This window comes from Ranitomeya imitator, chromosome 1 (genome assembly GCF_032444005.1).
Source record: "Ranitomeya imitator isolate aRanImi1 chromosome 1, aRanImi1.pri, whole genome shotgun sequence".
NCBI classification, from domain to species: domain Eukaryota; kingdom Metazoa; phylum Chordata; class Amphibia; order Anura; family Dendrobatidae; genus Ranitomeya; species Ranitomeya imitator.
Genome location: NC_091282.1, coordinates 273,562,458 through 273,588,550, shown reverse-complemented (window position 1 = coordinate 273,588,550; position 26,093 = coordinate 273,562,458). Strand labels below are relative to the sequence as shown.

Below are 26,093 nucleotides of genomic sequence, written 5' to 3'. Positions count from 1 at the left end.
ATTGTTCACTCTTCGCTGGCTCTGTTGATTGAGTGGTACCGGAGAAGGACCCCGTGACAGTATGGAACAACCTCACTGCCTTCAAAAGCAGGGTGAATATGTACCTTGAAGAATTGATGGGCCTTTGAAGGCAAAGGGTGGTCACACCAAATGTTGATTGTATTTATATTTCTGTTTTGTTAATTTACTTAGCATTTTGTTAACTGATAAAAATAACTATTAACACTTCTATATTTTAAAGCATTCTTACATTGCAGCATTTTTTCTATGCCTGCCTACAACTTATCCATCTGGAGCTTTAAAGGGCTAATCCATCTCTTCTCCCTTCAGCCTCAGAGGTGAGCAGGGTCATCGATGTCATATCTATAGATCTCTTCTGGCTCATGTGTGCAAGCGGCAGGTGTACTAGGAACCAGCCAGTTAATTACTGTCAGCAGCTACATGGGCTACCAATCTTGATTTAGGAAAATTATTATAAGGATGTATTCTATCAGTCTGTACTTCCGTATTTTTATCGGATGCATTGTACTGTATATTAATACAAAAATCTGATTAACTTACAGCTCGTGAAAAGTGACTGTAAGTGACTATAATTTTACATGAATAATTGCACTACCTGGTGCTCTCGACTGAGATTGGCTTTCCATATATTCCGTTTTCAAAATGGCTGCCACAGGGACAAGGGGGTTGTAGTTTTATGTTTAAACCACGCTTATCCCTCCTTTACTACCCAACAGCAAAGGAGTGGCAAATAAGGTGTGATTTAGACTTACCACTGAACTCTCCATGCCAGTGTGGCAGAAGGAGAAACTGAAGGCTGATTTGAGCAGAGGAGACTGCAGAAGACTAACAGAGGACATCAGGTAGGGTGACAATACATGTGAAATGAATGGTTACTTTTCAATCCCAGGATGGAGAGTAAAACCAAATATTTGAATAACATATTTCCACCTGGCCATTGGACTTGGGTCTCTTTCCATTCTGTATGGCACTGACTGCACTTTCCAATACAGAGGATCACTGCAAAAAATGCATTAAACAGTCAATCCTACGGAGTTTTAGCTGTGTATGACACTAATTAAAATCTCTCTAAATACTAATAAATATTCATACACTGAAATATAAATTTACCCTGTGAAGGTTATTTTGATCACTCAACTGCATTTCGCAGAAGTAATGGTCAACTCTGAGGTTCTTAAATAACCTGCCAACATTTGATATTTCTGCCATGAGGAAATTACAGTGCTCGCTTCGTAGCTCTTGCTGTACAAATCCACTGTCAGTCATTTTGCTTTCTTTTTTTTGTAATCTCAGAAAAGGTTTAAATAGCACTCATGCTTTTCAGAGAAGTTAGGTATAGAGCACAACAAAGAGGCAAAAACGTCAGAAGGATATTTACAAGTGTTGTTATTTGGGAGTTTCTGGGTGGAACATATAATTCATTTTTATCTATCTGTTCCACCTGTTGTTGACAGAAGGCAGACCTGGTACAGATGACCATGAACCATGCGGAAAAACAAGGTTAAATACATGGTGAGGACATGAACAATAAGTCACGTCTAATACATAAATACACGTATAAATCCTTGTGTGTCTAACAATCTTGATAACGCCATGTACCTGTCACTCAATGCATCAAGATCGAATCTCTGAATCAATGTTATTTGCCTTATTTTATACAAAGCTTTGGATTTTATAGCAGTTAATCCCTATTTTCCAATCACCCTTCAATCCTCCTTTCACCTCAAAGTCTGATCAGGGTCATAAAGACTGATAGCTATAATATCCTCACCGAATACCCGAATACCTCTCCTTTGGATGGACAGTCCCTTCTTTCAACTCAAAGCCCTCTGTCCATTTTTAATCCTTAGATAAATCTTCTCTTTAAACCAGTGACTAGCTAAACAATAAGAAATTAAGCATTTTGCTCAAGAGAACTGGTCCTTAAAAGCTTTTTGTACCCCAATATGATGATTACAATATAATTTCATGCATTTTAAACATTAAGATTTTATATGTTGAGACTTTGAATTTAGTGATAAATTATAAATGAAAAACTATTCCATTGTGTAGAGATGCTTAAAAAATACATTTTTGACACCTTGAGCAATGCTTTCCTTTTTGACCATCCAAAAAGGATTGAGATATATTAATCTTTTTCACACTAGAGATCTACTTTAGCTGCCTAGTGCTCGCAGAGCCGACAATAGAAGAAAAGAGAATTATATAACCTCTGTGTGCACAAGAACAACTGAGGCAATTCCCCCAGGTTTCAACATGGACCCCTAAAAAGTTATTCTAAAGTTATCTGTTGAGCGGCACATGGATTCCCAGTTGCTTTCACTTCCTGGTTTCTGGCAGGTTGGGCACTTCTCTTTACATGACAGCTCTGGTGAATGGTAGAGTAATAGTAGAAGTATAAAGTTCAGCACAAGGTTTGCTGTAACACATTCAACTATTAGTGGTTTGTTCTGGAGTGCACACTGCTATCACTACACAGTGGGTATGGAAAGTATTCAAACCCCTTTAAATTTTTCACTCTTTTTTTCATTTCAGCCATTTGGAAAATTCAAAAAAGTGTATTTTTTCACATTAATGTACACGCTGCACCCCATCTTGACTGAAAAGAACAGAAATGTAGAAATTTTTGCAAATTTAATAAAAAAGAAAAACTGAAATATCACATGGTCATAAGTATTCAGACCCTTTGCTCAGACACTCATATTTAAGTCACATGCTGTCCATTTCCTTGTGATCCTCCTTGAGATTTTTCTACTCCTTCATTGGAGTCCAGCTGTGTTTAATTAAACTGATATGCCTTGATTTGGAAAGGCACACACCTGTTTATATAAGACCTCACAGCTCACAGTGCATGTCAGACCAAATGAGAATCATGAGGTCAAAAGAACTGGCCAAGGAGCTCAGAGACAGAATTCTGGCAAGACACAGATATGGCCAAGGTTACAGCAGAATTTCTGCAGTACTCAAGGTTCCTAAGAGCACAGTCTCCATAATCCTTAAATGGAAGAAGTTTGGGACCACCAGAAGTCTTCCTAGACCTGGCCATAGAGCCAAACTGAGCAATCGTGGGAGAAGAGCCTTGGTGATAGAGGTAAGGAAGAACCCCAAGATCACTGTGGCTGAGCACCAGAGATGCAGTAGTGAGATGGGAGAAAGTTCCTCAAAGTCAACTATCACTGCAGCCCTCTACCAGTCGGGCTTTTATGGCAGAGTGGCCCGATGGAAGCCTCTCCTCAGTGCAAGACATATGAAAGCCTGCATAGAGTTTGCTAAAAAAAACACATGAAGGACTCCCAGACTATGAGAAATAAGATTCTCTGGTCTGATGTGATGAAGATAGACCTTTTTGGTGATAATTCTAAGCAGTATGTGTGGAGAAAAAAAGACACTGCTCATCACCTGCCCAAAACAATCCCAACAGTGAGACATGGTGGTGGCAGCATCATGCTGTGGGGGTGTTTTTTCAGCTGCAGGGACAGGGTGACTGGTTGTCATTGAAGGAAACATGAATGTGACCAAGTACAGAGATATCCTGGTTGAAAACCTCTTCCAGAGTGCTCTGGACCTCAGACTTGGCCGAATGTTCACCTTCCAACAAGACAATGACCTTAAATACACAGCTAAAATAACAAAGGAGTGGCTTCAGAACAACTCTGTGACCATTCTTGACTGGCCCAGCCAGAGCCCTGACCTAAACCCAATTGAGCATCTTTGGAGAGACCTAAAAATGGCTGTTCACCAACGTTCACCAACATTCACCATCCAACCTGACAGAACTGGAGAAGATCTGCAAGGAAGAATGACAGAGGATCCTCAAATCCAGGTGTGAAAAACTTGCTGAATCATTCCCAAGAAAACTCATGGCTGTACTAGCTTAAAAGGCTGCTTCTACTCAATACTGAGCAAAGGGTCTGAATATCTGAATACTTTGACTATGTGATATTTCAGTTTTTCTTTTTTAATAAATTTGCAAAAATTACTACATTTCTATTTTTAGTCAAGATGGAGTGCAGAGTGTACGTTAATGAGAAAAAAATGAACATTTTTGAATTTACCAAATGTCTGCAATGAAACAAAGACTGAAAAATTTAAAGGGGTATGAATACTTTCCGTACCCACTGTATTTACGCATAAAGATAGCAAGGCATTTGAAAAAGCACACAGGTCTAGACAGTGAGAGCAGTGATTAGAAGACCTGATCTAAAAGCAGCCGATGCTGGGACTGGTTGTTTTGTGAGATTTAAAACAGCAACTTGTCAGAATCTGAGAGGGAGGTAGGGGATAGAGCATCTAACTGTAGTATTTATTTTTTTCACATTTTTTTAAACTTTTTTTTTTAACTTTTGCCATGCTTCAATAGCCTCCATGGGAGGCTAGAAGCAGGCACAGCACGATCGGCTCTGCTACATAGCAGCGATCTGCTGATCGCTGCTATGTAGCAGAATTGCACGTGTGCTGTGAGCGCCGACCACAGGGTGGCGCTCACAGCGACGGGCAATCAGTAACCATAGAGGTCTCAAGGACCTCTATGGCTACAATGGAGACGCATCGCCGACCCCCGGACATGTGACGGGGGTCGGCGATGACGTCATTTCCGGCCGCCCGGCCGGAAGCGGTAGTTAAATGCCGCTGTCTGCGTTTGACAGCGGCATTTAACTAGTTAATAGGTGCGGGCAGATCGCGATTCTGCCCGCGCCTATTACGGGCACATGTCAGCTGTTCAAAACCGCTAACGTCCCGGCTTTGGTGCGGGCTCACCGCGGAGCCTTGCATCAAAGCAGGGGAGCCGGCATCGGACGGTATAGTACGTCCGATGCCGGTAAGGGGTTAAGCATGACATAGAAGCGTTTTACGCTTAAATAAAACTGTACCATAATGTGCAGTAGGATTCATGCAGTTTAGAGAAAAATTGTAAATGTAAACTTCCTGAAATCTATCCCAGATTTGTATGCATCATATGCTTCCACTGTCTAATGCTTTATTTTACCAGCTTGTAATCATATTATTATTATTCAGGTCACACTTTGGCATTTCCATTTGGATCATTGTACATCTGGCATTTTGAAATGGCAACATTTGTATAGTTCCCAATCCTAGGAAACATGAACAAGATTTAGAAATATGTCTACCAGCCAGTTTTAGTATGTGTTATTCCTTCTATACTTTATTATAATGCCATTCTATGACATTAATCCTTGCTTTATAAAGCATATGTCTCCATTACACACCCTAAAATGGTTGCATAGTAATGTTTACGAGCTAATTCAATTTTTAATATCCAAATCGCAGGAAAGTATTTTTATTTCACTTTGCATTCTTTAGTATTTCTACTTGAAAAGGTGGATTTTATTCTACTTAATGAATGAAATCTGATTGTATCTTAGGAGTTATGCTTAAACACTCATGTAGATGAGTACCTTAAAGTGGATTTCCATTTAGAAATGTTTGAAGCCTATCAACTTCTTCTTGTTTAAAATAAGAAATAGATCTATGCTCACTGACCCCGTCTCCTGTGCTGGTTCACTGTCACTGCTCTAAGTGATCGTTTAGAGGCTGAAGTGGTGATATCATGTCATGACTACAGTGCACATCACAGCTGCTTCAAGAACCGCTCGTGTTGGAATCATCACACCTCACACACCATTCCAGGACATCTGGTTATCATAAGGACCTGGAGGGTTCTGCACAGGTGTGCTGAAAATCACAGTGCTATGACATCACGGTGTGCGTAGTGACCTTCCGCGTGCATCTGGAGATTCCAGAACAAGCAAAGCAAATCAGAAGATATCACAAGGACATGTGTCGGTGAGCAACGGAGGGGACGGTGAGGTGAGCAGTAAGGTAACAGGTTTTTGTTCATTTTGTTTATCTTTGATGGCCCTTTATGGCTAAAATAAAATGGAGGAAAGAGGCCTACATTCTGCTGAATCCCCGTGAAAAGAAATGACAAAAACTCTGCATGTGCCTGTAATTGCTCACACTATTAAACTATACTGTGTTCCAAATTATTATGCAAATTGGATTTAAGTGTCATAAGGATGTAATTTTGGGGGGCGTGCCCTGGACGGCCATGAGAGCGGACGCTGAGGAAAGAGCTCCCGTGGCCACAAGCATAATTATCCTAAACAGACATTGCTGGCTGCCATAAATCTAGCCTTATCTGGAAGCTGAATCACCCGAGCATGTAGGAGAGCTGTGGAGACACCCGGAGAGGCTCGCAATGATGCGGAGGAGGCAGAGAGATGCGAGGGCAGAAGATGCTGGAGGGCCCCAAGATGGCGCTGAGGCCAGAGCAGAAGCTGAGAAGGAGAATGCTGCCTGTCAGAAGCGCATGGAAGCTGCAGCAAAACTTCAAAGGTTTGCCCGGGTGGTTGGTGGGGAAGAGGCACATGAGGCTATGGAGGAGAGATCTGAAGGAGAGGAGGAGGAGAAAACTGATGATGGAGCGAGAAGGGGGAAGAAGAAAGTAGCATGGCTGCAGCAGGAGAGGCTGAGAAGGAAGTGGAATTGAGAGGGGAGCCGACTATCAAGGACGTCTTTATCCTTGTATCCTCTTGTAACCAGTCCCTGAATGATTTAACCCTTCAGATGAAGGAGGTGAAAGGGGAAATTATACAGATAAAGGCTGCCATACAGAAAATGGATAAACGCATGGGGAGGTGGAGGAGAGGATGAGTACTGCGGAAGATCATGTGGTTCAACTACAAAAAGCAGAGAGAAAGGTTGCCCAACAGATATCGGAATTGGCGGCAAAAAATGAGGATCTAGAAAACAGATCCAGAAGAAATAACATCAGGATAGTGGGACTGCCAGAAAAAACAGAGGGGAGAAATCCTACTGAGTTTATTGAAAACTGGTTGAAGGAGAAGGTTGGAACCGAGATTCTGACAAGGGTCTTTGCTGTGGAAAGAGCGCACAGAGTTCCGCCGCAGCCCCTTCCACCGCCAACCCTCGTACCATGCTGGCTAAGATATTAAACTACAGAGACTGAGATATTATTCTCAGGAAGGCCAGAGAAATGGAGGATCTCACTGTTGACGGACAGAGGATTGCCATCTACCCGGATTACTTTGCTGTGGTCCAGAACCAGAGAATGCAATTTACTGGCATCAAGAGGCGACTGAGAGAACTGGGGGTGCAATACTCCATGTTTTTTCCTGCGAGGTCGAGAGTGGTTGCCTTTAATAAAGCTCATTTCTTCACGACATCAGAGGACACTACACAATGGATCGACATCAATGCCAAGAAACTACAAGCGGCGGGAGACTGACTTTCAGCGGAGGCGTGAGCCATTATTGTTACCAAGATGTTTGGGATAAGAGAACTGGGTTGCTATTTGTACCCATTTAATATCTGTGTCTCTTTCACTTTTGGAGGAGTGGAATATGACTGGGCTTAACTATTACGCCAGTTAGAGTTGTGCTTGAAAATGAGGGGTGGGGTGAGGATTGTTAATAGGGTGTACTGCAAACGATGTTTGTTTGTTTTTTTTTTACTCTCTTTACTTCACTGTTTGTTCTGTACTGTTAATAATTAAAAAACTTAAAGAGAAAAGATATGCGGCACTCACCCAGTAGAAGCTGTATTTACGTGCTCTTTATTGGAAACAGAATGTGCAAACATCCATTAGGACATCAGGTGTATAGGAGGGTGCGGTAATGGAGGCTGGACGACGGCCGTTTCGCAAATAAATGTGCTTCAACGGGTCCACATCAACGGGACCAGTTGAAGCACATTTATTTGCGAAACGGCCGTCGTCCAGCCTCCATTACCGCACCCTCCTATACACCTGATGTCCTAATGGATGTATGCACATTCTGTTTCCAATAAAGAGCACGTAAATACAGCTTCTACTGGGTGAGTGCCGCATATCTTTTCTCTTTAAGTTTTTGGATTACTCGGCTTTTTTGCTACTTGTGCAGAGCACCATGTACCCTACGTGACGCCTGGCTGTCAGAAGTTGCTAAGTCCATAATCTGTGGAATATCATACACTCTAGTGCCATCCACTGCCTTTCTCTCCTTTTCTGTTAATAATTAATGTTAAGAGATGTGGTTCTGAGGGTCGCGGGAGCCAGTTAGAGGAGGTTACTTAGGTGAGAGTGCTTCAAACGGGCCAAGGAGCCCCACTCTCAATGAGAGGAAAATGTTTTATCTTGGGGGGAAGTTGGGGGGGTGGGAGATTAAAGGGTGTGGGAGAGGGGTTAGACAGCTTAGGTTAAGGAGTAGGATTTTCTTGATGAATGTTCTGTATCATGATGGGGGGATTGTATTAAAATACTGAGTTGGAACGTTAGAGGCCTAGCTGACAAAACTAGACGAGCGGCGGTGCTACAATACGCATGAGACCAGAGGGCCTCACTGATATTTCTGCTGGAGACACACTTAGTTCGTGAGAGGGTGGACGTCTTACGCAGGCGGTGGTTGCAAAAAACGTATCACTCCACCTTCTCTACATACTTGAGGGGGGTGTCGGTGTTGGTCCAAACAGGGGTGCGCTATGAAGAGATGAAGGTGTACGCTGATGTGGATGGACAGTATGTGGTAGTGAAATGCAGAATGCTTGGTATATTGATGTGTGTGGTGGCTATGTACATTCCTCCCCCTTATTCGAGTAAAAAACTTAGAGAAGTGTTAGAATTGATTGGACGGGGAGATCCGATGCTGATTTTAATTATTGGAGACCTCAACAATATATGTGATGATTTCAGGGGAAAAAAAAAATACTCAAAACAGGTCGGAAAGCCATATTACGCCATTCGGAACATATATTCGAGAGATCAGTATGACTGATTTGTGGACAGTGCGGCATGTGGGGGAGAGGGTATACTCTTGCTGTTCACCGGCTCATGATACTTTATCCAGAATAGATATGGCGCTTGGAAACAATATGTTTGATTCTATGGTGGGAGAAGTGATATACTTGCCATGGGCGATCTCTGATCATAATCCGGTAGAGGTGGAGTTATGGCCAATGGGGACACAAGCACGGCATAGGGGAGAGTGGAAATTTCACTCTAACTGGCTGAATAGTGTGAGTTTGGAGGGCATACAGCGGGAGGTGGAGGAGTTTTTTGAGATTAACGAGGGCAGCTCGGACATACCCTCTATATAGAAGACAATGAAGGCATATTTGAGAGGTTTGCTGTTCAGGGACATCAGTAGATGTAAGCGGCGATCAAAACAGGCGGAAAATGCCGCAAGGGAAAGGCTGAGAATTGGTGAAGATGAGATGGCCACACTGGGTACCCCTGAGGCTGGGAAACGGTTAAGAGAAGCCCAGAATAATATGAATAAACTTCTTCTGGAGAGGGCAGGGAGGAAGAGAGAGTTCCAACGACTAGTCTTTTACCAGGAAGGGGAGGTAGTGGGACATATGCTCTCGCTGATGGCGTCGGCCCAGAGGGGTACACCATTCGTACATTCACTAGAGCCTGTTAACGTAATAAAAGTGTCGGAGACCTCTGAGATCTTAAGGGTCTTTACGGACTTCTACCCAGATCTATACTCCTCTGGTGTGAACCCATCGGGGACTGACAACGTGGCATTTCTAGAAGGTATTGTCCTACCTAGACTGAGTGAGGAGGATAGGGAAAGTTTGGAGGGACCTATCACGGACGAAGAACTAAGTCAAGCTTTAACCCTTATCTGACCTCGGACGGGATAGTATGTCCGAGGTCAGATCCCCTGCTTTGATGCAGGGCTCCGCGGTGAGCCCGCATCAAAGCCGGGACATGTCAGCTGTTTTGAACAGCTGACATGTGCCCGTAATAGGCGCGGGCAGAATCACGATCTGCCCGCACCTATTAACTAGTTAAATGCCGCTGTCAAATAAAGAATTAAAATAAAAAATATTGATATATTTACCTCTCCGGAGGCCCCTGGACATCACCGCTGGTAACCGGCAGCCTTCTTTGCTTAAAATGAGGGCGTTTAGGGCCTTCCATGATGCCACAGCTTCTGATTGGTCGCGTCCCGCTCATGTGACCGCCACGCGACCAATCACAAGCCGCGACGTCATTCTCAGGCCCTAAACTCCTCATTCTAGGAATTTAGGACCTGAGAATGACGTCACGGCTTGTGATTGGTCGCGTGGTGGTCACATGAGCGGCACGCGACCAACCAGAAGCCGTGACGTCATGGAAGGCCCTAAACGCGCTCATTTTAAGCAAAGAAGGCTGCTGGTTACCAGCGGTGATGTCCAGGGGCCTCCGGAGAGGTAAGTATATCAATATTTTTTATTTTAATTCTTTATTTTACACATTAATATGGATCCCAGGGCCTGAAGGAGAGTTTCCTCTCCTTCAGACCCTGGGAACCATCAGGATACCTTCCGATACTTGGTGTCCCATTGACTTGTATTGGTATCGGGTATCGGTATCGGCGATATCTGATACTTTTCGGGTATCGGCCGATACTATCCGATACCGATACTTTCAAGTATCGGACGGTATCGCTCAACACTAGTCCCCACTCTTTTTACACTTTTTGGTTATCACCATGGTGGGGTAATTATTAAATAATTATTATTTATCATGTATATGTATATATATCCCTTTTATAATCCTTTGGTATAATCTGGTGTATTCCCATCTAGTGTTTTCCTTTATATAACTTTACCTAACCCTGAAATATATTTCTTGGCGGCCCAATGTCAGCATTTAAAGGGCAGGGAACATGAGTCATCTACCAATATAGCTCAACTTTTGATGGAAAGGATGGTGAAGAGACGTCCGGCGGTACAGTGTCTGGAAGATGGATCCCTAGGGATACTGGGGAAGAAATACCCAACATTATTTCTGATATATAAAGTATGGGGGAGAGTTAAACAAATTTGCGGGGTTGCTTGTCTGACCAGATTTTCTCCGCTGTGGTTTAATAATAATCTACCAGAGTTTTTGGCGATGGGACAAATACCAGAATGGCAAGCCAGGGGGATCCGGTATGCCTGACAGATTTTAGAGTGACAGGAGTTGAAATCCTTTTCCCAGCTACAGTCAGAATATGGTCTTAAGGCATCTGGGGGGTTCCAATATGCACCAATATGCACAAGTACGGCATGCGTTTGTGGCCCAGAATGAGGGGGATTGCTTCCAAATTCAAAACGACTTAGTATTAGACTATATCTGTGGAGTGGGGACAACGAGGGGTGCTATTTCATCTTTATATAAGGATCTGCTTCACACTCACCTATTAGAATATCTGATTGGTGCGAGGGCTAAATGGGAAAGAGAGCTGGGTCATTTAGAGGATGAAACGTGGGAGTCTGTATTAGAATGGATACCGAAACTATCAATGAATGAGCCGTATAGGCTCTCCCAGCTTTACATGGTACACAGAGTGTATAGATCCCTGGATGTCCTGTATAGAGCTGGGCTGAGATCTGACTCGGAATGCCCTAGATGTAGGAATGATAGTGCTGGAATGTTTCATATGTTATGGTCGTGTCCGAGATTGACTGCTTTTTGGTTGGTGGTTGTAAGCCGGATAGAAGGGGAATACAGATGTGTAATTCCAAGAGAACAATTGGTGTGCGTGCTGGGGTACATGGAAGACATACTGTAACTGTGGATAACAAGCTGAAAATAGCAATCGCTAGACTACTATACATGGCTCGAAAGGTCATAGCCAAAAATTGGATCAAAGAGGAACCTCCCTCGAGGGGAGAATATCTTAAATATATGAAGCAGGTCATTACCCTTTAAAAGGGTGTATATCAGAAAAGAAGTAAGATGGGCCTGTTTGATAAATTGCGGATGCCCTGGCTGGATCTAGGCTAGGGGAGGCTAAGAGAAGTTAGGCCTGAGGAGGGTTCGCCTATATATTTATGGTGTACTCATGTACAAATAAAAGTTATTGTATATGGATAACGTATATAATACTACAGGATGTGTTAAGAGGAAGGCGTGAGCTGTCTAAAAGGGAAGGAGGGGGGCGGGATGGGTAAGGGAGGGTTAAGAGTGGGAAAAATGGAAATGTATACCTTAATGTGAAATGTTTTATTGTACTCATATTTAATAAAAAAACATTTGAGTTAAAAAAAAGGATGTAATTTTTTGTTTTTTAAATAAACTCATCAATGGTATTGTGTCTCAGGGCTCTTTGGATAAGAAAAATCAATCTCAAACACCTATGATGATTAGTTTGCCAGGTGAGCCCAATTAAAGGAAAACCACTAAAGAAGAACATTCCACATTATTAAGCAGGCAAAAGGTTTCAAGCAATAAGGGAAAGAAAAAGGACCTCGCTGTGGCAAAAAAACATAAAATAATACAATGCCTTGGAAAGGGTATGAAAACATTAGAAATTTCATAACAACTTAAACATCGTATTATGAAGAGATTTATGGCTGATATGGGTTTGTGGAGATAAAGGCACAATGAGGAAGGTTTCTGACAGACACATTCATCAGATTAAGAGACCAGCTGCTAAAATACCACAAAGCAGCAAACAGGTATTTGAAGTTAACTGTGCCTCTGGAGTCCCACAAACCTCAAGATGTAGGATCCTCCGGATGCTTGCAGGTTGCATAAACCTGCTATTTGGCCACCCTTAAACAGTGCTTACAAGCAGAAATGGTTTAAGTGGGCCCAGATAAATGAAGACTTATTCTAAAACAATCTTGTTTACTGATGAGTGCCATTCAACCTTGGATGATCCAGGTGGATGGAGTTATGGATGGTTGATGGATGGCCACCATGTCCCAACAACGCTGCAATATCAGCAAACAGGTGGTGGTGTCATTGGGAGAGAGCTGGTGTTAGGTGTCGAGTTCTGACCGCTGCACAGGGGGAATCTCAAACCACCTCCGCTGCGGTCTCTCATTCTCCTCCAGTCGCAGCGGAGCCTGCTCAGCAGAGATGTCGGTCCCAGCACCTGACTCGGACAGATACTGTGCGTTTGGTTACTGCTACCCTTCCAGGTTCAGCCATTGTAGCCAATACTGTTCAGAGGCGAGCAGGCGCTCCTGGGACTAAGGGGAAAAGGCAAACACAACCCATATACAGAAGTCCCCAGAGAAACCACCAAGCAAGAAATAGATATAAAATGCCTTTATTATATATAGCTGGCAATTAAAGTAACAATTTGTGTGCACAACAGGACAATTAATTAAAATAAATATAAAAGTAATATAAAAATATATATAGTAGAGGCTGACCCGGTTTGTGCATATACATATATACACCTATAGAAGTGATGCTTACCTATGATCGTGTGTATATACCAAAAAAAAGGGTGATTTTAAATAAAAAAACTGAAAAATATTTTTTATATGTGGAATAAATGAACAATAACCATATGTAAGAAGGTATATATATCATATGTGCAAAAAGTATATGCTATTGATGGGCTATAATATAAAAATAATATTTAATAATACTAATAGCCTTCATATGATTCTAAGGTGCGAATGGGGATCTGTGCAACTGTAAAAAATAAGGCGCAACATGGCAGAAGCCAAAAAATACCTTATATGTTGGACAATGTGTATGTTAGCACAGCATGTCTGTGTGTCCACATGTATAGCAATATAAGGTGCAATGTGCAGTGTACTGCCCGCAGTGAATACACAGGAGCTGCACACGAAAAACACACCAACCTAAAGTGCACAGTGCAAGAAAAGGGGGGAAAGAGTATACACAATCTACCTTGGTATCAGGGTCAGCCACGTCCCGTAGAAACGCACCCCGACGCGCGTTTCGGATCTTAATCCTTCGTCAGGGGGTAAAAAATATTAAATTAACAAACAACCAATATACTCTCTGTCCGCAGAAATCCACAAGTGTCCCACGATGATCTCCCATGGAGAACGGCAGCATCAGCTGATGCGACCGCTCTCCAGGGGCTCCAGGAACACAATGACGGGAGGAAGTTATCCTTCCGCACTGTATACCTCCGCCGCTGTAAAAAAATAGTTCCTAGTCTCACTTTTGGCATTGCTGTGTGAGAAATTTTCCCAGCAATTGCCATAAAGTGAGACTTTGAACTATAGTAACCTCAGTGATGCACTGCTGGAGCCATTGTCTCCTGTCAGTGTGTCACTGAGGGTCCTATAGAGCAGTGACATCACCCGATGTCACTGTTCTATAGGGGAGATCATTGTGGGACACTCTTTATTAATTGGACTACGGCGGACAGGTAGTATATGGATTATTATTTTACGTTTTTTGCAGGCGCTGAAGTATGGTAAGTATGGTTAAATGAAGAATATTAAAATACTTTTTTCCTAATGTGTGTGTGTTTTATTAACCCTTTATTACTATTGGATTAATAATGGATAGGCGTCTTCTTGACGCCTCTCCGTTATTAACCCGGCTTAATGTCACCTTATAATAGCAAGGTGACATTAACCCCTAATTACCCCATATCCCACCGCTACACGGGAGTGGGAAGAGAGGGGCTAAGTGCCGGAATTGGCGCATCTTACTAACCAGCAGTGACCACCAGTGTGGTGCTGTGAGCACACTGTGCAGCCATCTCCTGTTTCTCCTGACAATCCATCAGTGTAGGGTGGGAACTCCCGCTGTATCCCAGCATCTGACTCAGGATGTCCTCATGCGCAGGCTCAAATGCCACCGAGGGTCAGAGCGGGATCAATCACCAGCATAGTGGGGGCGAATTGCAGGAATCCCACTAGTATCCATTTGCTGCACCCTGTGACTGCTAACAGGGCACAGCGTTACCTTTATTCCTCTGCTCCTATACAGACCGGGTGATGGAACCCGTGTCTTTTCTGGCGTAGTACTGCCATATAGTGCCACTATATAGTGCCACCATTAACTAGCAGCAGGTTCCACTCTTGCTCGGTGGACCCCAGGCTGCGAACGCACCTTTACTATCAATATATTTACTCAATGCGTTCCGCCAGCCCTAATAGCTGGTTGACCCCTTTTGGGTCCCTGAAAGTGGAAAATTACCTCAACAAAGTATATAGAGTTTCTGACTGAATGCTTTCTTTCATGGTGCAAAAAGAAGAACCGTGCCATCCATAGCAAAACCATTTTCATGCATGACAATGTACCAACTCATGCTGCAAAGAATACCTCTAAGTCATTGGCTGCATTGGGCATAAAAGGAGAGAAACTCATGGCACGGACCTGACCTCAACCCTATTGATAACTTTTGGAGCTTCATCAAGCAAAAAAAATTTGAGGTTGGGAAAATATTTAGATTTGAGAGTCCTCAGTGGTTTATACCTTTTAATGGCTAATTCAAAACATGATATCAACCACTAAAGACTCTTACAGCTAAATATTGTTTTATCTACTGACTAACACTGTACAAAGTTGTATATCTTTTCTGTATCAAATATGAGGTTGGGAGGCAGTTCACATCAAAACAGCAGCTCTGGGAAGCTATTCTGACATCCTGCAAAGAAATGCAAGCAGAAACTTTCCAAAAACTCACAAGTTCAATGGAAGCAACAGTGAAGGTGATATCAAAGGAGGGGTCCTATGTTAACATATAACTTGGCCTGTTGATGTTTTTTATTAAAAAAAGCTTTTACATTCCGTAAATATGACGTCTTAATGGTGCAAATGTAACAAATAACCATTTTCACAATTCTGATGCGCATAATAATTTGGAACAGAGCATTTTGAGTTTTTTTAGTTTTTAAAAAAATACTGTTGTCATGGAAGTTTATCCAATACAATTTGATTTATACTCTAAGGGTTGATGATTTGAACATTACACTGACTCATTTGCATCAACCATTTAACAAAATCAAAGGAAAAATAGCATTTGCATAATAATTTGGAACACAGTGTAGTTTTACTTTATGTTATAGGCATATTTGCAGGCTTAGGGGTAAAGTCACAGTATAAAATTCTACATATGAAAATGCAAGGAGTTAAGAGCTGCTAAAATATTAAAAAACAAGTATAGCGAAAGTGCCACAGATGTGCATTTTACAGAGCATACTCCTGGTAACAGAGCCGTCACATAATGAACATGGAAATAACAGTATATCTTATAATAATTAGAGTGATAAATCATGGCTGAGACATGTTTACTAGGTGCCTTTCTAAGCCCATTACTAACATAAATACCTTCAAAAGACTTAATATAGATTCGATTAATGATATCATTTATTTTGTTCTTTACCGGAGGCAGGCTCACTTTACTTAACACAATTACACATCCTGGTCTGTCAAACAATGCCTTTATTATATCTTCCTGGCTGGGTAACACTTGGGAACTGACAAGGAGATTTTGAAAGCATGTCGAGCTGTCATTGATTGGTATCGTCAATTAAAGTGAAACCATTAAAAACTAGTATCAATAGGAAAGTTTTAGAAAAGGGCATCTAATTGGTATTAATTATTGTATGCCCCATTGGCAACACTATAAGACACAGTATTAAGTAAGCCCCTTTTGTTCTAGGTTAAGATTAATTGGATAATTAGATTCAATGGCACTTTTTGTGGGCATTAATAAGGGTAGGAATCTTTACCAATGTCAAAACTTGAATATCAATTTTTTTTATAGAATAAGGAGTGCTGTTGTACAACAGCTGGGAATTGTCCATAAGGGAAAGTAGCACTCGCTATATAAAAGTGCGGAAAGAGAAGAAACACTCACCTGAAGACCTTATAGAGCTGATTATTATTATTATTATACATTTTTATAGCGCCATTTATTTCATGGCGCTTTACATGTAAATGGTGCAAATATAGACAAGTACAATAAACATGAGTAAAACAAGGCACACACAAGTACAGGAGAGAGGACCCTGCCCGTGAGGGCTCACAGTCTACAGGGGATGGGTGGTGATACACTAGGAGAGGGTAGAGCTGGTCATGCGGCAGTTCAGTAGACTGGGGATCACTGCAGGTGGTAAGCTTGTTGGAAGAGGTGGGTCTTCAGGTTCCTTTTGAAGGTTTCCGTGGTAGGCGAGAGCCTGAGGTGTTGGGGTAGAGAGTTCCAGAGTATAGGGGAAGCATGGGAGAAGTCTTGGATGCGGCTGTGGGAGGAAGAGATGAGAGAGGAGTAGAGAAGGAAATCATGAGACGATGGAAGTTTGCGTGTAGGTAGGTACCGGGAGACCATGTCACAGCTGTATGGAGGAGTCAGGTTGTGAATGGCTTTGTATGTCATTGTTAGTGTTTTGAACTGTAGCGTCTGGGCAAAAGGAAGCCAGTGAAGGGCCTGGCAGAGAGGAGAGCCTGGGGAATAATGGGGAGACGGGTGGATTAGTCGGGCAGCAGAGTTTAGGATGGATTGGAGTGGTGCCAGAGTGCTAGATAGGAGGCCAGAGAGTAGGAGGTTGCAGTAGTCGAGGCGGGAGATGATAAGGGCATGTACTAGTGTTTTTGTGGTTTCATGGTCAAGGAATGCATAGATCCGGGAAATGTTTTTGAGTTGGAATTGGCAAGAGGAGGCAAGGGCTTGGATATGTGGCTTGAAAGAGAGGGTAGAGTCAAGGATCACCCCGAGGCATCGAGCGTGCGGGATCAGGGAAAGTGAGCAGCCACTGACATTGATGGATAGGTCAGGTGGAGGGGTAGGGAGAGGTGGGGGAAAGATGATGAATTCTGTTTTGTCCATGTTCAGTTTTAGAAAACGAGCAGAAAAGAAGGATGAAATAGTAGACAGACATTGTGTGATTTTGGTCAGTAAGGAAGTGAGGTCAGGTCCAGATAGGTAAATCTGCGTGTCATCAGCGTAGAGATGATATTGTAAACCATCAGATTATATGAGCTGTCCCAGGCCGAAGGTGTAGATGGAGAAGAGTAGGGGTCCTAGAATTGAGCCTTTGGGGAACACCAACAGACAGGGGGTGAGATGAGGAGGGAGACACTGAATGTCCGGTCTGTTAGTTATGATGAGATCCAGGATAAGACCAAGTCTGTGATGCCAAGAAATGAGAGAATCTGTAACAGGAGGGAGTGGTCCACAGTCCAGGTGGAGGAGGACAGACTAGTGTTGCTTGCTCTTGGCAGCTAGTAGGTCATTGGTCACTTTAGTTAGGGCAGTTTCAGTTGAGTGATGTGGTCGGAAGCCAGATTGTAACTGATCAAAGAGGGAGCAGGAGGAGAGGTGGGAGGACACAGAGGATGGGTCGAGGGAGGGTTTTGTGAGGATAGGTGTGATTGATGCATGTTTGAAGGATGAGGATAAGACACCATTTGTAAGTGAGAGGTTGAAGAGTTGTGTTAGGGTTGGGATGAAGACTATAGCGAGGTTAGGGATGATGTGGGTTGTTAGCGGGTCAAGCATGCAAGGTGGTGTGATGTGATCTTGACAGAAGGATGGAGAGCTGATTGTCATGGTGAAGAAGCTGGCTTTGGAACAGGGCTGAGAAGTCAAGAGGAGGGCCATTAGGGCCTGCGGGCCAAAGCTTTGTCTGATGTTATCGATCTTCTGCTTAAAGAAAGAGGCAAATTCTTCAGCAGAAATGAGAGGGGAGGGAGGAGATGCTGGGGGACGGAGTAGAGAATTGAAAGTGTTGAAGAGCTGTTTAGGGTTGTGAGTCAGGGAGGATATGAGAGATGAGAATTAAGTTTGCAACGGGGTCCACCGTGCGGATATGTGAAACCGCAGCTAGTGAACAATGGCGGAAGCGTGTGGCAAGCGATCTAGAAAGCACATGGGGTTAAATGTCACCCGGTGTGAACAGAAAGTAATTACCTAGCTCTGCTAGCTTCACAGAGGGGTAGAAACGGTATGGCATGGATAGATGCCACGCTAGTGGAAATGGTGCTATGAGAAATCCCCTGTTACTTCACAGGTGAGTGCTACCCTCTCAGGGGCAAGGGAACAGGTAGTGGACACAGACACAGCATATGCACTCACATGAACTCCTCTCTGGAGGTGCCGGAATTCTAAAGGCTGTACGCCCATCCTGTGCACATGCACGAACTACTTTCCGGAGAAGACGAAATTCTAAAGGCTATACGCCTGCCTTGAGAACACACAAAATAGTCCACACCACTGTAGTGTTCCACAATGCATGTAACATATATGATCTTAGCGCCAAAGATCCTTTTATAGATTGTGCCAATCAAACAGGACCTTGCTTGCGGGCCAATCCGGAGCTGGCACAGGACCTGAGCAGCTGATGGCCGACCACCAAGAAGTCGCCTCACGAGCATGCTCAGTGGAATGATTTCTGGACTTAGATCCAGGAACGTCTGTTCGCTGCCGCCTATTGCTAGTTACTATAGCTGTAACTGGAGAGCCAGCAGTAACTACATGAACAATACGAGTTTGAGCAAGATGCTGAGACTGAAGTCTCTGCTGAGCATGTTCCACTGCGGTCGAAGAAGAATGGGAGACCGCAGAGGGAGACAAGGTTTGGGATCCACCTCATGCAGTAGGAGAATCCTGGCGCCTAACGTTACCCCCCTCCCTGGCGCCCCCCTGGCGAGCTTCGCACGCTCAAAGGCTGCAATAGGCTGGGGGGTACGAATGTGCTCAACTGGCTCCCAAGTCCTAACCTCTGGACCATGACCCTTCCAATCAACCCAAAAAATATTTTTGCCACGTACCACCTTGGCACCAGCAATAGCGTTTACCTCAAAATCATCTGAAGATGAACCCAAAGTCCCAGCAGAAGACTCAGAAAACCGAGACATATGAATGGGTTTTAAGAGGAAGACATGAAAGGTGTCAGTGATATTCAGGCGTGGCGGAAGGGACAGGCAATATACTACAGAATTAACCTGTTGAAGGACTTTAGAGGGACCGAGATAGCGGGGAGGAAACTTAGTGGCCTCTATGCGCAACTTGATATTACAAGCTGAAAGTCACACCAAGTCACTGAGCGTGAAGACCAGAGCGGGATGGCGATGCGCATCAGCAGAGGCCTCATTCTCTCCTTAGAGGCCTGAATGGCATCCTGTGTGCGGGCCCAGATGTCACGAACTTCCACAGCCCAGTCTACCACCCTAGCGTAGAAAGATGAAACTGGCATGGGCACAGGAACACAAGAATGCTGACCGTAATTAAGGAGGAACGGTGTCTGCCCTGTAGAATCGGCGACGGCAAACTCTGCCCATGGTAGCAAGGATGCCCAGTCATCATGCCTGGCAGAGACAAAGTGCCACAAATATGTGATCAGAGTCTGATTGGCCCTCTCCACCAATCCGTTCTTCTCGGGATGATATGCTGAGGAGAGATTAAGCTCAATACTGAGCAGCCGACAGAGCTCTCTCCTGAACCGAGAAGTGAACTGGGGACCCCGCTCACTTACTATTTTATCAGGCATCCCGCGAAGACGGAAGACATGCTTCATGAAAAGTATGGCCAGAGCCCGTGCTTACAGTACATGCGGAAGGGGAATAAGATGTACCATCTAGGAGAAATAATCGGTGACTACTCAGATGACAATATTGTTATGGGACTTGGGCAAGCCCACAATAAAGTCCATCCCGACCATCTTCCAAGGCCTATCTGCCACTGGTAAGTGATGTAATAAGCCTACGGGCCTCTGCGGGAAGGCCGGTTCTTGGCATAAGAAACACATGCCTGATCATATTCCTTAATGTCCTGTGCCATCCGCAGCCACCAATATGACCTCACCAGAAGCTCAGTAGTCCTCTTTGTCCCGAAGTGCCCATCCAACTTAGATGTGTGAGCCCAAGAGAGGACCTCTGGCCGCAGGTTTGGTGGTATAAAAGTCTTGCCCAGAAGGCACCGACTCTAGCAAAACTGGAGCCACCATTCGCAGACTCTCTGAGGGAATGATTAGCCGTTATTCATCCCCTTCTTCGGAAGAGACGATGGAATGGGATAAGGCATCAGCCCGTAAATTCTTCTCCCCTGAGAGAAAGTGTATGGTAAACTTAAATCGGGAGAAGAATAGAGACCACCTGGCCATAGCCGTTGGGCCATCTGCAGATAGAGCAGATTCTTATGGTCCATAAACACCTGGAAGGGATGCCAAGCTCCCTCCAGGAGATATGTCCATTTGGAGAAGGCCAAATTCATGGCCAGTAGCTCCCTGTCCCCGATGGAATAATTCTTCTCTGCCGGTGAGAAAGACTTAGAGAAGAAGAAGGGCCGTTTCCAATCGTTATCATCCTTCTGGTATAGCACAGCTCCTGCACCGATGGAAGAGGCATACCCCTCCAGAATAAAGGGCTTATCCACATCTGGCCAATGCAACACAGGAGCCCTAGCAAAATGGGACTTTAAGGAGACAAAGGTCTCAGAGACCTCTGTGGACCACAGCTTAGGGTTAGCTCCCTTCTTGATAAGAGCTACCAAGGGAGCCGCCAGAGTAGAGAAGTGGGGAATGAACTGGCGATAGTAATTAATAAATCCCATAAAGTGCTGCACCGCTTTAAGGGAATTTGGCTCCTGCCAGTTCAACACCGATTCCACCTTGGCAGGATCCAAAGCCAAACCCTTGTCTGACATTATATAGCCAAGGAATGGTAGAGACTCCTGCTCAAATACACACGTCTCAAGTTTGGCGTAGAGAAAGTTGGCATGCAAGAGTTCAAAGACTCTGGCCACATCTTTACGATGAGTATCCAGATTGGAAGAGAAAATAAGGATGTCATCCAAATAAATGACTACCAAAGTGGATAACATCTCCCGAAAGATGTCATTGATGAAGTCCTGTAAGACAGCCTGGGCATTACAGAGACCAAATTGCAGTACCAAGTATTCATAATGCCCATCCCGGGTATTAAACGCCGTCTTCAATTCGTCACCCTCGCGAATGCGTATTAAATTATAGGCGCCTCGCAGATCTAACTTGGTAAATATCCTCGCACCCCGCAATCTGTCAAACAGCTAGGAGATAAGAGGTAGAGGATATATATTCATAATGGTGATGGAGTTCAGACCCCTATAATCTAAGCAAGGATGGAGCTCCCTGTTCTGCTTTTGGACCAAGATGAACCCAGCTCCCAGAGGAGACACCGATTTCCTAATAAAACCCCTTGCCAAATTCTCCCTTTTATACTCCGACATTGCCTCAGTCTCCGGGAATCGACAAAGGGTAAACACACCCTCCAGGTGGCTCAGCCCCAGGGATGAAGTCAATCGGGCAATCATAGGGATGATGAGGAGGAAGAGTCTCTGTGATATTCTTGGAAAACACGTCCGCATACTGCCAATAATGCTTGGGGAGCGAAGTTAGATTCACAGGAGGAACCTCAGACGACCCAACCTAAACCTGGGCCTTGAGACACTGACCCTGACATACCTAACTCCAACCTTGTATACTCCCCGTGGCCCAATCGCTATGAGGTGAATGGTGACGCAAACAGGGGATACCCAGCAACACCTCATTGATACCCTCGTGGATGATGAGCAAGGAGATTAACTCCTGATGCCTTGGAGAAACCTCAAGGGAAAAGGGAATGGTTTGATAGGTGATCTGAGTGGGTAATGTAGAATCATTAAGCACTTTAACTGTAACCGGACTGGAGAGCATGACCAGGGGTATTGCGTGCTGTAGGGCGAAGAAAGAGGACATGAAATTACCCTCTGCTCTGGAATCCCCGCAAGCCTCTGCCGAGAGAGTGACTGACCCATGGGACAGTGTCACCTTAAACGTAATTTTGGAAGGCAACGCCACCGTGTCTAGTGAGTCTCCTCCAATAGACACTATATGCGGTCATTTCCCAGCTGCTGGTGACACTTGTTGGCATAATGACCAGGCTGCCTACAAACATTGCAGATCGGAGGTGCTCGAGCGAGATGAGACTTGGATACTGCTCAAGAAATTTCCATGCTGTCCTGTGGCTCCAAAACCTGGGCCAGAGATTCTAGAGGCTTGGCAAAGTTAGGAGCCAGCCGAAACTTCTGTTGACACTGGGCTCTCTCCAACCCTCGCTTGGAATGACGAATGTCGATGCGAGTGGACACAGAAACTTACTCCTCCAGTGTGGCAGGAATCTCCCTAATAGCCAGAGCATCCTTTGCATGATCAGCCAATCCCTTCCAGAAGACAGAGATAAGAACTTTATCCGGCCACTCCAACTCAGAGGCTAGAGTCTGGAAATAGATGGCATAATGGCTGACCATGGAGGAGCCCTGGGTTAAAACCAGAAGTTAGAGCGCAGTTTTGTGGGTGACACGAGGCCCTAAAAGACCTGCTTCAGGGCGCTCAGAAAACTCCAATGCTCTGTCCGTTAACAGGGAGACCACAAATCCCACCTCAGTCTGTTTGAATGGGAAACGTGATGCCAGTAGCTTCAACTGTGACGCCAGTAGCTTCAACTGTATAGCACACTGGTTCACGAATCCTTTACAGGTTTTACTGTCACCTATGAACTTATCAAGCTGAAGGATATGAGAGAATGACAGAACAGAGGTGGCAGTGTGGACACACGAGATGCAGCTTCACAGGCTGCATGAGCTGCTACCTCGAAAACATCCACAGCTGAGGTCGCGCGTTCAAGAGCCGTCAACCTGCTCACCAGCTGCTGAATGTACTGCTGTAAACGCTGCTCGTCCGCCACTGCTAGCCAGACCCTGGCACTAAGATACTGTTAGGGTTGGCGGATCGCAATAAATATAAATAAAGATGACGTGCGATCGCAACCCAGGGTCCACCGTCCGGAGATGTGAAACCGCAGCTAGTGAACAATGGCAGAAGCATGCATAAGCATGCTCAGTGGAGTGATTTCTGGACTTAGATCCAGGAAAGTCTGTTCACTGCTGCCTATTGCTATAGTTACTATAGCTGTAACTGGAGAGCCAGCAGTAACTAGACGAACAGCACGAGTCTGAGCAAGATGCTGAGAACGATGTCTCAGCTGAGCATGCTCCACTGCGGTCGAAGAAGAATGGGATGCAGTAGAAGAATCACGGCACCTAACAGTGGCTATCTGCCCAAGATCAGGATATAGCAGCGCTTTTGGCGTATTTCCACTGCCTCAAAAACGCTGAGTACTAATCACGCAAGTAAATCCGCATGTATTCAGTGAACCATATCCACATAAGAAAAAAATATGATATCATGTCAGTAATGTACAATAGAATTACCAAATTTTATTATAATTACCATTGACACAGGTGAAGAGGAATGAATATACAAGACACCACTGCACAATGTGTATCGTGCAGGCGTGCAACAACCAGGAATATCCAGCAGTAGTAAATGTTAAGTATACAAAGCCATACTCCCATATATATATATATATATATATAGCTAAACCAAATGGAGTAGATACACAGTGTATAAAGCAAATAACAAGAGGGAATGGCTAACTGCTGGAACCTAAACTACAATGCCCACCGCTCCATAGTATAATCAGCCTCCCATACAGACATGTATGTAGGAGTACCATCATAAAGGAAAAGTAAGACCATAATCCTTACCAACAGCAGGATGAAGGCTAGGTATCCAGGAGGCGTGCACAAACGCTCGTTTTGGTAAGTTACTTTCGTCCGGGAGCGTATTCAGTGAACCATGCAGATTTACTGCATCTAATGAATGGCTTTGGGTGAGAGTAACATCTCTGCTGCAGATAATTTACATGCTGAGGATTGTAAACCCGCATCGCAGATGAGTTTAGGCAGCGTCAAATAGAAGCACAGTGGGCATGGGACTTCCATAAATCACATCTACTGTGCTTCTAACCTAGAATGCAGCACTTTGGACGCAGTGCAGGTGAGCTGCATCCAAAACGCTGCTGTTCCGGATTGTGGGCACATACCTCTATACATCCCTGCAGAAGGAAGGAGTTTGGCGTCAGAAGAGAGTTACTGTCACGCCGTTAACGGCGAGAAAGGGGCAGGATGGCGTACTGGGACCCGCACCTGTCCCTGCCACTATAATGGGGCACTGACTTTCCCTTATCTTAGGGGTACCTATGATGGTTAGGAGGCCTGAGCCGCCAGCGTATCCCTATCTCCTGTGCAGGCCCTATCAATGGCCCCTTCACCCCCCAAAGGAGGTGGACTGCACCAGTGTATAAATACAACAATAAACAGGGTATACAGACAAGGTAACTAAAAGTCTCAAACTCACCAAATGCTCACACAACCACAGAGGTAATGTCACGCCGGATATGGCATTAAAGGGGCAGGACGGCGTACTGGAACCCGCACCTGTCCCTACCACTTTAATGGGGCCCTGGCTTTCCCTTATCTCGGGGGTGCCTATGATGGTTAGGAGGCCCGAGCCGCCAGCGTATCCCTGTCTCCTGTGCAGGCCCTATAAGTGACCCCCTCTCCCCCCCCCTGGGAGGAGGACTGCACCAGTGTATGAACACAACAATAAACAGGGTATACAGACAAGGTAACTAAAAGTCTCAAACTCACCAAATACTCACACAACCACAGAGGGTACACATAGAAGGGAAGAGAAGGAGAAAACTAGGAAGGAAAACAGGTTTAACAAGCACCCAAACCGCAGACACCAATCTCTGTAATAAACCTCCAAGCTCCAAATATCACTCTCCTTCAACCTCCAAGCCAGGCAGCAGAACTGATCACTGACACTAGCTGAAGTCAGGACTGGGTCTATATAGAGGATCAGATTACAAACATCCACTTCAGCTGAGAGACCCAGCTCACAGCAACTTAGCAATTAACCCCTTCACGACCCATGACGCCACGTAGGCGTCATGAAAGTCGGTGCCAATCCGACCCATGACGCCTATGTGGCGTCATGGAAAGATCGCGTCCCTGCAGATCGGGTGAAAGGGTTAACTCCCATTTCACCCGATCTGCAGGGACAGGGGGAGTGGTAGTTTAGCCCAGGGGGGGTGGCTTCACCCCCTCGTGGCTACGATCGCTCTGATTGGCTGTTGAAAGTGAAACTGCCAATCAGAGCGATTTGTAATATTTCACCTATTATAACGGGTGAAATATTACAATCCAGCCATGGCCGATGCTGCAATATCATCGGCCATGGCTGGAAATACTAATGTGCCCCCACCCCACCCCACCGATCGCCCCCCCAGCCCCCCGATCTGGCCGGTACACTGCTCCGGCTCCCCTCCGTCCTGTGCTCCGCTCCCCCCGTGCTCTTGTCCACTCCCCCCGTGCTCCAATCACCCCCCCGTGCTCCAATCACCCCCCCTGCATTCCGATCCACCCCCCGTGCTCCGTTCCACCCCCCCGTGCTCCGTTCCAGCCCCCCGTGCTCCGTTCCACGCCCCC

General features: G+C 44.8%; 1 protein-coding gene across 1 annotated transcript in view; it reads right to left on the bottom strand.

Annotated features, from left to right (window-relative positions):
- The window catches only part of ADGRD1 (adhesion G protein-coupled receptor D1), a 1,443,566-nt gene that overhangs the window by 1,135,182 nt on the left and 282,291 nt on the right, over nucleotides 1–26,093 (bottom strand). The gene's annotated exons all lie outside the window — the stretch shown is intronic.